Source organism: Dipteris shenzhenensis, chromosome 26 (assembly GCF_047967505.1).
Source record: "Dipteris shenzhenensis isolate YYH24624 ecotype China chromosome 26, Dip_SZ_1.0, whole genome shotgun sequence".
NCBI classification, from domain to species: domain Eukaryota; kingdom Viridiplantae; phylum Streptophyta; class Polypodiopsida; order Gleicheniales; family Dipteridaceae; genus Dipteris; species Dipteris shenzhenensis.
The window spans coordinates 28,475,149-28,486,114 of record NC_141621.1 but is presented as its reverse complement, the minus strand read 5'-3'; positions in this window follow the sequence as shown (position 1 = coordinate 28,486,114).

Genomic DNA, 10,966 nt, shown 5'->3' with positions numbered 1-10,966 from the left:
CAGCCCAATAGCATTCAGTAAGACCTGCATATCGGAGCATGCTACCAATCCTATTCAATAGAATCCGATTTATGCCTTCTACAAAGGCATCGTGAGTAGAAAGATGAGGAGTGGTCAACACCCTCCTGATACCAAGTGTATCACATAGATGTTGAAATCTAGAAGAGGTAAACTCTGCATCACCATCAGTCATCAAGCTCAATAGCTTCTTTCCTGACTGATTTTCAGCATTACCCAAGAAGCATCGAAATGTATCATATACATCATGCTTCTGCCGAATCGGATATACCCATATGTACTTTGTAGCAGCATCAATAAATGTCACAAAGTAAGAGGCGCCACCCAGTGAAACGGTAGGCATAGGCCCACAAACTGCACTATGAACCAACTGCAATGGCTCAACATACCTCTCACTGACTATCTTCCTCACAAAAGAGGATCCTGACTGCTGATCATCATCACAATCATGACATAAAATTTGAGAGACATCCATAACAGGAATGTATCTCAATGTTGTAAGGGCTTCCATACATGCAATAGACATATGTCCAAGTCTGGCATACCATAAACTAATTGATGGCTACTTACTAATCATAAGCATCTTATCCTGGACACCTGATACATGCAATGCATAAGAGAATCCAACCTGTGATCCCCTAGCCATAACCAGATTGCCTCTAGCAATCTTCCATGCATGATCGCCCAAAGAGACATGATAACCTACCTCAACCAACTGTCCAGTACTGATCTTGCTCATAGCAAGTCCTGGTATATGTCTAACCCTCTGTAGAACAAGAATAGAGCCACTAGGCATAACAAGGTGGATATCCCCATAACCATAGACATCCATAGAATGATCAATGCCCATCAAACCACTCTCCACAATGCATTCCTGATATGCACTGAACCATGACCTATGAGGGGTCATATGACATGAAGCACATGGATCTAACATCCAATCACCGAGAATGGGTACATCAGTGGCCAAGAAGGAGGTGTCAGACATAGATAAAAGAATGCCTTCATCACTGCTACTATCAGTGGAAACCCTGGCATCCATGCCTTGAAGCTCAACATGCTTCTTCTCCTTCTTCCTGTCATTCTTAACCTTGCTCTTCTTCTTGTATTTTCTCAGCCATTTCCAGCAATACTTTTTCAAGTGGCCATACTTTCCACAATAGAAACATCTAACACAAGTCCGAGAGCTAGACTTGCTCTTGGAATTCCCCCTTGAACATGACCTATTTCTACCAATAGATCTACTTCTAGAGTGCATATCAAGACTGTATTTCAGCACATCAGGGCATTTCAACCCATCATGCTGTAACATAACACTATCATGGTCATACATCCGGCATATATGAGTATAGAACTCATATGCATGGCAATCTACACCCTGTACACCATCTTGTACTTGCAAGTAGACTAACTTCAAGAGTGATGACTGAATGATAGAGCATGCTTGCTCATCCATGTCATCCCAATCACTCGGTTTAATGCTATTAGACTTGACACCTTTGCATTGAATGGGCTTATACTGCCTCTTTTGCACTAACACATCATAAATCTGCTCTTTCCAATACTGAAAGTTTGATCCATCCAACCTCTCAATATCAAAGAGGGCACTACCAACTATAGATGCCATATCTGTGGCACAATAGCTCACAACCAAAGAGCAGTATAGTGCAATAGGCAACCCAAATGACCAAAAAATATAGTGTTGTCCAGACCAATCAGGTCTCCAAATAAACTGGCTGATCCAATGCTCAAAAGCACTCAGCCATAAAGAGGCATAAACAAGAATACATGCAGCCCGCCAATGCCTGGCAATCCAAGTAAGAAATGCACTAAACCAAATGAGCAATGCGTGCTCAACCAATGGCAATAGGAGCCCAACTCAACTATACATAAACATTAGTGCGGCATCCACCAATGCAAATCCATAATGCATCGAAATGGCATTTACTGCATCACCTCAAGCGCGCAATCCTTTGGCAACAAAATCAAGCATTCACCACTTGCCAAATGTGCCAAAGTGACTTGCCAAAATGCCAATAATGCCCTTGGACTGAAGTGAGATCCCAATCACTTTCTGTAACTTACTGTGAGTTCCCAATTCACTGTTGTGCAAGAGAAATTCCTACAACAATGCCTCACAGCCACTTTGGGCAAAATAACATGCTGTCCCTGTTTTTGAACAGCGATATCTTTTCACTGAAAGACCGGATGCCAAAGCTGTAAACAAAAAAGTTGTAGCTGGTAGAAAGATCTACAACTTATCAATTGACCTCAAGAGCCAAATCCTTGTGGATTCTCAGATATTCTCACCTGAAAAACAGCTTCCTACACATTGGTCACAAATAGATAGTCGACTGCAACTTTTTGTGGTTTTGCAGAGACTGTAACTTCTGCAGAGCTTATACCGGATCAACTTGCTCCTAAAAGCAAAGTTGTAGTATGTTTTGTGAACTACAACTTTCCAGTTTGGCACAAAGTGCAATTCCACACCAGGAAAGAGATATTCAGTCCTAAAAATGACTGTTTTGTCATAAAAACAGCAACAGCAGCTTCCTTGAATGTTTGCTGCCCTTTACACACTCATCTGCTCCGGCAAAAAACAGCCCCAAAAATGGTCAAAATACATCCAGTAGATCACCCCGTATGTCAACTGCAACACCAGCAAAATGGCAAGTACAATGCCCAACCAAATCAGCCCCAAGAATGCTCACAGATCAGCAATAAAATAGCCCAAAAGCACCGGCAAAATAGCCCAGAAATGTGCTCCAAACAACGGCAAGTCATTGACAATACATCCTCCTCAGCTGTTCAATGAACTTACATAAACACCACCATACATGTAGATGTAAAACCGTCAAAATGTCCATTGAATCACTATCAAAATGACCTCAAAGCATGTGTCCTCAGTCGACAAAAGTATCTGCAATGGCCTCTGACAAGAGAACTCTTAACCTGAGTCTCTGTTAGCCTACTGTCACTCGGGGAGACCTACACCTATCCCTGAGCCAAGCCAAGACCAACTGAAAGAAACTGACACTGTCTAATGCCCAGCACGGATAAGATGCAGCAAATTATGTCTGGGCTGTACAAGAACATGTTTGCCAAGTTTTCCACTTTTTAAGGGGCATGCACACTATCCCTCCTCTACACATGTACTAGTGCAAATCTTTCTACAAATAGGCCTACTTTGCTTGAGTACAAGAACCAAACCATGAGCTCTTTAGAGCCCAATCAACCAACTTCTAGGCTCCTCACCAAAACAACAAAGCCCGCAGCATCAAACTCAAATCCACTTGCTCCCACATCCACCATACATGTGAGCAAGCCAATTAGATGTAGGGGAATAGATCAATGTCATTATCAAAGCCACCAAACCATCGATCTTGCAACAAAGCCAGAGATTACTGGAAGCAATTTACTTCTAATCAAATTTTAAAAAAGGAGGAAATTGAAGTCCAATTAACATTCACATTTGGATTCCAACCTGACCAATGGAAGAACAATGTTGAATCTTAGGTCCCTTGTGCTCAGTCATATTGCTTGTCCCTGCCTTTGAGTTTCCCACTAGACAACCCTCTTCCAATACTTGCTCAAAACACCCAAATGTCAGTTCTTACATGCTTCCTTTTGCTGCCTTGAGTTGTTTGCATGCTTGCCCTTTGTACTTTCACCTACACTGTTGCATTGTTGCCCAAGTTGTCAATCTAGCTCAATCATCTCTATTTCTCCTCACCTTCACATTGCACTCATAGGTCTAGGGTGTTCTTGAAACAAAGGATGTACACAAATTTCCAGATCTAAAAGTGAAGATGGAGAAATCTGTGAGATGAGACAAACCTCTATTGTGGAAGGCATTCCTAGAATGCGGTGTTGGAGAGGCTTTCAATGCCACAATTTTGACTTTGTGCTAAGAGTGTCTCAAGGCCTCAAAAGGTATTGAGCTATAAGGCTGAATTCAAGACTAGTGGGTTAAGTTTTATGACAAGCTTGCACTCTTGTAAGATAAGCATAATTACAGTCCCAATATGATTTATAATTGTGATGAGAGTGGGTGCCAAGTGGGAAGGGTAGGAGGAATGTGGGTTTTGCCTAAAAAAGGAAGCAGGGATGTGAAAGTGATGACACCCAAACCTTGTGAATGATGATAGTTATATTGTTGCATTAATGCAACAAGTTAGGCCATCTTGAATTTGTATACTTTCAAAGGGAATTCCAAGGCAAAATGACTGTTCAACTTGTCCATCTATGGTTAAAATAATTTCATAATTTTGTGGGGACCTTGATCCCTATGAATCACACATCTTATTGTGTTGGATGGGTGTAGTCCCACATCTTGCTTGATGCAATCATCCTTGTTGTAGAAATGGGCATGGACATGGCTACTCTACCCTCCCCCTCTAGCCATAAGTTGCAACCATTGATGTGGTTGTGTACAAGACACATTTCAAGGCTCAACATCAAGTGTGGATTGTAAGAACAAAGACAAGGAGGTTTGCAAGACTGGGTTTGTTGGCATTGTCTCAAGAAGCCTTCGAATGGCTTGCATGGACAAGAACCTATAGGTTGGTTTTTGAGAAACGAGCATATTCTCATTAGATGCCACATTACCATTGTGGGGAATGATGTTGCCGTTTGGTGATGACAAATAAGGCTATTGCATCCATATTGCATCTCAACCTACCCATGCAGAGACATGTGTTGGGAATTCTGCATCTCATGGATGCAACTAGGATGGAGAGTAAGGCCACAAAAGTGAAAGAAATGTTGAAATGGGCTCAGAGATACTTTCCATAGTTCCTTCATCAATTCCTAATTTAGTCAAATATGAGGGGGATGGCGAGGATGAGTTGCATCCTTTCGTGGAGAAAGGGCCACATTATTTCGGATCTTTCATAGGATGGCTTAAAACAAAATATCTAGCCATTAAGAGGGCAATGACTTAGCTGCTTAGAATGGGGGTTGGCTAAAGAATTCATGATCGTGTGCCTTCCCATGCCAAGGAAGATAATCTAGAGGCATCTTTCAAGCAAGATAGAGCTATACATAGACTTCTTATAGAGCCACATAGTTTACATAGTTTAACTAAAAGGACTTCATCACTATTTTGAAACTATGAGTTAAGAAAAAAGAGCAGATGGAGTGGAAGAGAGTTGCAAGGGCTGCTACAAAAGCAAGTTCCAACAAGAAAGGATAGAAAGTGTAAGGTCAAAAGAGAAAGAGAGAGAGAGAGAGAGCAAGGTTCAAACTTGAAGCCAAAATGACGGTGAAAGTTTTGAAGGAGATACAAGAGAAACTTCAAGCTAGACCATCTCCACCAAATAAGAATTAGAGCCTCCCAATAGCTCATCATTACTTGCTTTTGCAAATGGTGTTGCAAGCAATTCAACAATAGACACAGTAGGGTTCCATGTAGAAGGGTACCTTTTGCATATGAGAAATTTGAGAGGATATTTCTTGAGGCAAACTATGAGTGCTCACAAAACATGTGGGGATAGGAAGCTTCAGTAGCTATGGCCTCACCTCTTCTATAAAAGGGGTTGACTAGGTAGGAGCAAACCAATTCCAAGGTGCCAAATCAAATCCATGGGTTCATGTGCACACCTCAAACCCATGGTCTTATAAGGACCCCAATGGTGCCATGCACATGGACTCTTGGAACATGAAAGACATGTATGCTTGCAAGGAGGGGTAAGGGTATGCCTTTGAGGTCACCTATGGTGAATAGGCTATCAAAGGCACTATTCGTTCAGGAAGGGAAAAGGCCCTCACACAATGAGTTGTGTCAGATTTTATAATTTTTTAGGCATTTGTAGACTTTGCTTGAGTGTTTAGCTTCTAAGTAAGGACGTAGTTATATGGTTAAGGATCTAGTAGGTGGTTGCATTTTCTCATATTGCTTTCTCAGACTTTTCAGTATAGAGTGACTACCACGTTCCTTCTTTGCTTTTTGACATATTGTTGCTTATTGGTTTGTAATATTTCAAGAATATCTAGTGAACATGGCTATAACAAAAGTTCTCATAATTCTTGCTCAAACTTTTTAGTATAGAGTAAGCTAGGCATTCCTTCTTTGCTTTTTGACATATTGTTGCTAATTGGTTTGTACTATTTCAAGCCAAATAAGGTAATCTAGCCTACTTAGATTTTTAATTTATTCTCATCATTCAATTTATTCTCTAGCATGATAATTCTATATGTATTCTTAGCTTTGAACCTATTCTCTAATGTTTTCCATTCACTCATTGCTAACATCTTCTCTCTAACAATTGGGATTATGATGTCCTTATATTGAAGTTGAGTAGACTAAGTGCAAATTGAGCTCTTCCATCCCAATGGGCTAGCTTTTCATTGCTTTATTTTGTTTCATCATCCTTACTGATGGTGGACTATAATTTCTTAAATAGGAATATGTTCACCAATTTGAATTTCCAATTGTGATAGTTTTTGTCATCCAATTCACTATTTAGATCCAAAAACATAACTCCATCATGAAATTTTGGCATCTTTTTGTGCTCTCATATTGAGAGGAAAGTGCACATGTTGATACCTAGATAGAAAGATTTGCATTTCCAAGTGTCGATAATTAACATTGTAGTCTTTCACCATAGCTATAAGACTGAATTTTTTTATGCTAGGATAGGTTGCACATAGCTACCTATAAGAGTGCATCTCAAGATTGATGTAACATTGCCAACATAGCTTTTAAAAAAGGAAATTTTTCAAACTTCCCTTTGAAAAGGAGTACCTAATTGGGACTAACCTCACCCTTGGAGAACAATAACCTAAAAATGGGCAATCATGCTCTAAACTTGGTGGAGAAAATTAGCTGTAACTTCATTAAATTCTTATTTTGATGCATGTAACTTTATTAAATTGTGAAACAAACATGTATATGTGTAATTCATGTCTTACCATTTGATTTGATATGATGCATGATCCCATTGGATGTTACCAACCAAAAGATATATACAGTCAAAGTTTTAGGCTAGAATAGGCCACATTGTCTTGCGGCCATTCTAGCATGCAAAATTTTAGTTTTATAGCTCTATTGGCAAGCTAGATGAAGTATGATATGCACTCATAAAAGAATCTTCAAAAGGCAATTTTTTAAACCTAGAACAGTCCACACTAGTATGGCCTATCCTAGATTAAAAAAGTTGACTTTCCAAGTGACCCAAACCCAACTTGCTATCTTGTGCCTCCTTCATTGAGGCGCAAGATAGCAAATGCATACTCAACAAGCACAAAATCATCCTGCTAAGGCAAACCCAAACCCAACTTGTCAAGAGAAACCAGGAAGAAGTCCTACTTAACCTTGTCATATGCTTTATCTATGTTGAACCCAAGGTGCAGGGCATTGCTAACCAGTAGCACATGCATAGTCAAGGGCAATAGATACAGTGAGAACATTTTTAAAAATACCTGTGCCTTAACAAGTCCATTTTGTTCATGACCCACAACTATCATGCATAATCCATAAAGCCAAGGCCTTCTTGTATGAAGTGTTTAGCATTGTGAGGGGCCTCCAGCCATCCACCTTCAATCTATTTTGAAGCTTTTGGTATAGTTTCACTAGCTTGGCATTCACTTCCTCAAACAAATGACCCTTGATTCGTGTAGCATCGGCCATCTGCACTAAGCCCTAACTAATTACATCCCAAAAGGGAATGGAGAACTCTATTGTCAAACCGTTTGGGCTAGGTGATTAGTCCTTTTCCAAAGCACCATAGTTCATGAACCATAACCAAGTCCAATGTCTAGACATCTGAGACCCTACACTCCAACTCACGAGCATATCATTGTACTTCTCTACCATCTTGTATCCTATACTATCGGCTCTCCTGCAATCCCAAATATCTTGGCCATATGCTAGATTAATATCACCAAATTGCCCTAGCCATCTAGCACCAGAGCTACTACTTCATGATGTTGGTTCTCTAAATTACTTGAAAAAACCTTACGGAGGAACAAATTATGCCCAACTGAGATCCATAGTTGCCTACTTTTAATTCTTGCCATCTTATCCTCCGCTAATTCACTCGCTACATTAAGACCTCCACTTCCACCATAAGAGTTCACAAAATCCAATCTCTTAGGCCAACTCCAAAGCAACACATAATGCACACTCACCAACACGTCTTAAAAGCCCTATATTAAGCATCCCATTCCCTAGCTTTCTTGGAACCTTTCATATATCGGCATCCCACCTCACACACAGGTCCTCAATATCAACACTGGTCAACTTCCACGAGTGCTGGTTCTCCTTATTGATTCTCTTACAAGACAAGTGCTTCCTGTTGAATTTAAGAGGAATATCTAAAGATCTCCCAATCTTGATAGGGACACTAACGCTCCACATAATTGGAATATGATCAGAGATGTTGGTCTTCAAAATATACTCACCCTCCCCCCCCCCCCCCAATCAGGGCATGCATCCATCACCCCTCTTCTGAGGAGTAGAACCTTTCTTGTGGTGTTCAACTACAATTGTCCTTCAATAGAATTTGGATTTCTCTTTTCCCCCCTGTAAATAAGTTTGTATAGTGAAGCTAAGAATTTTCAAAGTTGGAGGACCTAATTAGTAGATATGCGATTGATGGGATGTTGTAATGAATAAAGGAAACCCACTATAAAAAGAGGTAAAAGTGGACTTCATGTTGAGATGGACATAGCACGAGGATAATGAAATCAAAAGTAACTAATAACTAGATTTGCGGCAGGCATCCTTTCCGTCGTCGAGCACGTAACTAACTACTAACTCAAAATTGAAGCTGAATCCTAGCATTTTATCAAATATTTAAATAAAAAAAGTATATGAGTCAAATGGTGGACATGAGACGCGACACAAGGTCCATTAGGACTCGATCCTCCCTGCAAAATGTCAGGGGTGATGATTTATTATTGATTTCATGATGTCCATATTTTGGAAGCTGAAGTCCAACAAATACATAAGTAAGGTGATACAATAACTGATTTTCCTTGCAATCTATACAATATTGTCACATGGACTACAACCATAGGATCGATATCCTTCGGTCTTACATCCAACTTAAGTTTCTTTGCTCCCTCGAATCGATAGCATGCATCAAAAGAGAGGAATGTTGTAAGAATTCAGATTGAACTAGATGGTCAAGCTTGCCCATGTGTGCCTACTGTGATCTCCACTGCTTAATACTATGCGGCCAATTGAGCAATGTGCAAGTGAGCAAACGAGATGAGATGAAATGGTTTTGCTTCATGGGATAGAAATGCATGAATGACCACGGCTTGGAAGCAAAAGGGAGCTTGGACGTCATGGGGAGCTACACGGTCCACTAGATTGTTGACAACGATGTCCTTGTGATTCTGTTTGTTGAAGTAGGCAATGTAAAGAGATCATATACTCCCAGCTGGTCTATCACCTACTTGATTTTGTTGTGAGCAACAGAATACCTACGTTGTTGTGCCCTGCAAGCAAGCATAATGCAATCCCCAGGGAGTAACACTTCTGGCACCGCTGTAGGCATCACTTCAGATGTTTTTTTGTGCCACATTCAAAGACTTCTCCCACCATATGGTCTCTCATGATTTTGCTGATTTCCATGATCTGCCAGCTCAAAGTCTGTCCCTCATGATTTTGTTGATTTCCATGATCTACGATGATCTGTTGTTGCTCGCACAAGACTTGCAATTTGCCATAGAAATAAGCAATAATGCATTGATCGACTGCAAATGACAATGCACAAGTTTTCATCAACATACATGATGGCAAATGACAATACACAGATTTGAAGTTTTAATTTAACATAAACAATCCAATTGAAGACAAACGATCAAAGACGAGAGTCAGGTTCTTGTGAAATGGCGTAGCTCGGAGAGACCCCAAGGAAGGTTTACTCATGACTTCCAGTTACCTAACAACATCCAGGTGGAGGATGTGAACGCCCATGTAGAGAACAGAGTTTTGACTGCCACTATTCCAAATAAACAGCCTGTTAAGCATGTCTCATCAGAAGGGTTCCCATTACAAGTGGTTACATTCGTGCTTTGTTTCTGGATTGGAGCACAATCGTAGAGTATTTCTGCCATGATTCTGTATGGCTTGTTTCCTAGTTGGTCTTTCCTTGATTGCGCACAGCAAAATCATGGCGCCTTTCTGTATATTTTTTCGTTCTTCTTTCACAATTGACCTTCCTTTGATTGCCTACTGCGGAATCATGGTGCTTTCCCTTACCAAACAACGTCCTTTATGAGTCTTTTTCTTGTTTCTACAATCAAGCTCTTGATCATTGATGATCGATGTTTTTTCAAGCAGCATAGCTACCAAGGCGCACTGACAATGAAATAAAAAACTATTGCAACATGTGAATGAAGAGGCAGATGAGAGTGGGCCTGCCTCTCTAACCGTCAGACATAAAGCGCAACCATGGTACCTCCTAGGCTAGTATTTGAAGGGACCAGCAAGAGAATTAGCTCAGGAAGAGATTCGAAGGGTCATATCGTTTTAAGCTTTTGTTGCCTTGTCTTTGTAGCGCATGTTGAAGTTGTGTAAAAAAACCTTAATATGCCGGCTTTTATTATAATAAAAATTTAGAAAATACCACATTCTTAGCAATCTTGTTTTTTTGAACTTGATAGGATCTATGGATTCAAGGTTGCATTCAATGTGAACGAGAAGGACATGGTGGTCGATTTGGGGGCGGGGGATTAGGAGGATTCTTGGAGGAGGTAAGATTGTGGATGAGATTATGGTAGCCCTCTTAATTTTCACACAATTTTATATCTTGAGATCTACCCTCCCTTCATTCATGCTACAACTCCATTTTTCTTACTATTTAAGCTTGATTCTTTCCATTTTTTGCCTCCTACCCCTGAGCAAGGGCTATTATGGTTTTTACCACCTTGTCTTTCCAAAAAGAGAGTTTGTTTTAAGAAAAAGGAAAAGACTTGCCTTTTCAATTGTCCTCCA